Here is a 5,077-nt window from a genome sequence, read left to right as displayed (position 1 = left end):
AAGGACTGTTTGTTGGTCTTCAGGAGTTTTTTCCAGTCCAGTCTGTTGGGGCACCAAGCCCTGGCCCCAAAGTCCACCTTCAGCATTCCCTGGGGACCTCGCTGCTCCGTTCCCTTGGTGTTCTGCTTCACCCCCTTAGTGTTTTGCCTCGGTGTGGCGGGATCAAATCAGGTGCAATTCCCACACTGTGTCTCAAGCGTTGTCCCCTGTAGGGCTATGGGTCAGTGAGGGACATCATCTCATAGTAGGGCCGGCCATGTGGTCCTCTCTGTGGACTGGCTGCTCTAATTAGGATGGGTTTGTTTTCATTCTTCAGTTGCAATCTGTCATTTTTCTGAGGGAGGAGCCTTTTCTGACCACACCTTACACAAGTGCCTCCCTTATTTTTTATTATATATGTTTGTGGTTCTTGGTTGTCATAAGTTACAGGGTAGAACTGTTCCACAGGGTTTTCTTGGCCATATTCCACACAGCTGTTGGCTGGGTTTGAACCACCAACTTTAAAAGTTAGCAACCAATCACAAACCATTTGCTCTATCCATATTCTATTTTATTCTCTTCCTAAGGCATCACCATTTCATCATTTAAAAAAATATTGATTTACCCATGACTTTCTAAACCACTTAAGAGCAAGGACTTTTGTCTCTCATGGTCACTGTGCTGAATACTCAGTACTTTGCAAATATTTTTGTTATTGTTAGTTTCTGTGAAGTTGCCCCGAGTAGGGCTTTTTCAAGACTGGAACCTTTCAGAAGCAATCGCTAATGAATATGCATAAAGGTGCTGAAGGTGCTGAATGCTAAACTAATAACTAACCTCATACTGGGTGCTACTGAGAAACCCTGGTGGCGCTGGGGGTTATGCTTGGGCTGCTAACCACAAGGCCAGCGGTTTGTAACCACCAGCTGCTCCCCAGGAGAAAGAAGGGGTTTTCTACTTCCATAAAGAGTCAAGTCTCTCTGACTCACAGAGGTAGTTCTCCTCTGTCCTATAGGATCACTGTAAATCCGCATCGACATCAGCAGTGTGTTTGGTTTGGATATGGGGTATTGTTGTAAAATATTTAATATAACAAAGACAACAGAGAACCTACTGTGTGTTAGGCATCATGTAACACATACATACACCTTATGTGAGAAGATACATAGCAAGGGGACTGAGAATTAAATAGGCAGAATTTAACAAAAACCGAACACACACCTTTCCAAAGGGCACTCTAAACAGTAAATATTTTTTTAAAAGACTATTTTTTCCAGGACAGAATTCATTTAGAAATAGAAATAAAGAGATTCTGATAGTCTCTTCTCTATATAAAGATGTATACACAAAGAGTTCCCTAGGATTCATGCTCAAACTACTTACAATTAACATTTTCAGAAATTTCCAATAAGTATCTAGTGACATCTTCCCAGTCTGCAGATGACACTATAGCAATAGAAGTACAATGGTGTAAGATTGTGTATGTCCAGAAATGCGGAAAATAGCTTCTACGTAGGAAAAAAATAAGGTAATGCGGTAATGGAAAAATAGTTCAACCTATAATTATCGGATGAGGAGCTCTATGCTACCTGTTACAAGGAAGGAAAGGGGTTTCAAAGTTCCTGGACTATATCCTGAATTCAGCTACAAATAGGCAACAAATTCTGGCTGTTATTATGAAAACCCTGGAAACACAGAACACATTATCCTACCCTTGAACAAACCAAAGTGCATCTGTACCTAGAATAGAATGTGCAGTGTGGTCATCATAGCACAAGAAAGGTAAAACAGACAGAGAAGGCCCAGAGAGGTATTCAAAAGGCCCCAGAGACAGAGGGCTTTCTGTGAGCAGATTTTTTTTTTAAATAAAGAAATACAGATATATAAAGCATACTTTAAAAGAAACAAAAGGGATGAGAAATGGTAAAAAAAAAAAAACCCAAAAACTTCAGCATCATATCTTAGAGGCCACAAAGTAGACCAAAGTCTAAAGAATAAAGTATATATATTTTTATTTTTAAAATCCCTACTGCCAATGAGTTGATTCCAACTCACAGCGATCTTTTTTGTTTTAATCGTTTTATTGGGGGCTTATACAACTCTTATCACAATACATACATACATACATACATGCAAACATACACACATACATTGTGTCAAGCCCATTTGTACATTTGTTGCCATCAACATTCTCAAAACATTTGCTTTCTGCTTCAGTCCTTGGTATTGGCTCATTTTTACGCCCTCCCTTCCCATCATAGCAATCTTAAATAGGGTTTCTGAGGTTCTGAAAATCTTCACAGATACAGAGAGCTTCATTTTTCTTCTGTAGAGCAACTAATGGATTTGAACCACCGACCTTGCAGTTAACAGGATAATGCTTACCCAATAGTGTTATGAGGACTTCTTTTTCATTTTTAAAGCCCAGATTCAAGAGTCAGAAAGAGAGGAACTCTGAATTTTCATCCCTCTAAGTTTAGCTATGTGACCTTAGACAAGTTACGTAACTTCCTTGAGCCTCACTTTTGCCAACTGCACATAACCACTTTAAAGAGGATGAAGACATATACGTTGCCTGGCACAAATATATACTTACTCTTCAGAAGCTATAATTTTTATTAGAACCAATAAAAATTGCCAATTTACAATCCAATTCATTATTTTTAAAAAACAAAAAACTCATCACGCAGGTGGTAAGTACAGAGTGTAATAAAAAAATAACTCAAAGATAATCTAAAAAAACTCAAGAGGTGGCATTTCCATAAAAACTCCTAAGAAATACGAATTTGGGGGAACACAGCCCTAAATTTTGAAGTTGACATTTTCATGACTTCACCTCTATAAACAGTCCTTTGGAAAGTGGTAAAATACAGAATTATGGGCTAGATGATGTGGCCAACCCTGTATGACATTTCTTAAAATTACTGAGCTAAGTATTGATGTAATTTAATCCTTTAAATACTCCTCTGAGCCACTATTATTTTACAGTAAAATGAGATCAGTCTCCATTTTACAGATGCAAAAACTGTGGCTGAGAAGTTGGTCACCCAAGGCTACAAATCTAGTTAGGTGGAGCCTACATCTGAACCAGGTGACCACCCTCTAAACTACTATGATGTACTGCCTCCCACTCTGCTGTATGAGAAGTTGGGTATTAGGTATGCCAGAACAAGGTGACAGGTGAAGGCATACACAATAAATGTTAAAAATGTGGCCTATAGAGATGACTGAGACCTACTAAAAATAAAACACATATATATCCAAAGTAAAAACCAAAAAAATTTGGCCTAATAGGACCAGTCCAGCCAAGGTCAGATTTAGGGTGGCCACAAGAATGAACCATTATAAAATGACTGGTTAATGGGGGTGGGAGTGAGGGATGGGATGACAAATATACAAGAAGGAAAGCCTAAAAATCTCTAGCTATGATCTTAGTGCTATGGTAATAAAGCACACAAAAACAGAAAATGTATCAGAATGCTAAGTGGTGAGATTATCTGTAATTCTTATTCTCTGCCACATATTTTCTTAATTGGGCAATTTTTTTATAGAAAGAATATTGATTACTTTCATAATTGGGAAAAAACATAAAAACAAAACTGCAGAAACTTTCACTATTTACTTCTGACTGTGTAATTTGTTGCAATGAGAATATATTACTTTCATGATTTCAAAGATATTTTAAAAATAAATAGATCTAGGATGTTAGAAAAAATACTAAGTAAATTACATGCAAATACCAAAGCAAAAACATGAATGTGTCGTAAAGCTAACAAAACAGGCGCTGCAATTTGTTGGAAAAAACTCTAGATAGGCGTTATCGAGATTTGGCTTCATCCTTAATACACACTGTAACATGGATGAATCTCAAAACTTTATGTTGAATAGAAGACAAAAACAAAGCAAACCTCACAGCCCCTGAGTCAGGGCTGACTCCCAACCCCTGTAGGTTTCCGAGGCTGTAACTGTTCACAGGAAGGAGACCCAGTCTTCCTCCAGGGCACAAAAGCGGGACACAAAAGAGCACATCCTGCATGACTTGAGGACAGGCAAAATTACTCTTTGGAGGCAGACCTCAGCACAGGGGCTATCTGGGAGGAGTGGGGCATGACCAGACTGGGATACTCTAGGCGGGCATACTGGGGGGTATGGAAATGCTCTAACTCTTGATTGGGGTCCTAATTACACAATGTTTATATATGTCAACACCCATCTAATTACACACTTACTACGATCTATACATTCCACTGTATGTAAAATTTAACCTTTAAGACAGTTTTTTTTTTAATGCTTTAATAAATCATTTTTTAAAAATTTAAAGCGGTTTCATTTATTAGTTGATTAGCTCTGAGGAAGTTACTCTATCTACTCTGAATGTGTTTATTTTGGTGGTAGTCTAGCAAACCAGGGGTTCTATTCTGGGCCAAAGTACCTCAAGCACAGCCTGAGGCTGTCAGGGAAGGCTTGCATGTTATCATGAAACCGAATAGGTTTCAGGTAAATGTCTAGTTTAAGACAGAGTAAGGAAAAAGGTCTGGAAATCTACTTCCTAAAATCGACAAATGAAAACTCTACAGCAAGCAATGAATGGGGTGGGGGAGGGAACACTAGAATTGACTATGATGCTATACATACAAGTTTTTAAAAGAGCAATTTAACCATGGAAGTATGATACGTGTACATTATATCAAGAAAACTACTAAAAAGAAAAGAAACCAAACTTGACCAATGGTCACCATGGGTGAAGGAGAAAGAGTTGTTGCTTAGGGTGGTGGAATAATTTGTAAAAGGCTATCAATAATGGTTGTACAACATGAAGTGTATAATCAATGGCACTGAATTATCCATGTACAACTTGTGGAATTGGAGAATATTTTCTTGTGTGTAACTTTGCCACGATTAGAGAAAAATATAATTACATGAATAACAGATAACAGTAAGTTCAAGGAAGATATTCTAAAAAGTGAATGTGGTAATAATTATACAACTCTTCTTTTTTTTTTACAACTCTTCTTGATATGCCTGAATTACTGAATTGTATAACGTGGATGAAGTGCTAAGAAAACTGTTTAAAAAACCCAAATAAATAAACAAACAA

Source organism: Echinops telfairi, unplaced genomic scaffold (genome assembly GCF_000313985.2).
Source record: "Echinops telfairi isolate 266 unplaced genomic scaffold, ASM31398v2 ScPeMD7_7457;HRSCAF=8495, whole genome shotgun sequence".
Classification (NCBI taxonomy): Eukaryota; Metazoa; Chordata; class Mammalia; order Afrosoricida; family Tenrecidae; genus Echinops; species Echinops telfairi.
This window is presented reverse-complemented; position numbering follows the sequence as displayed.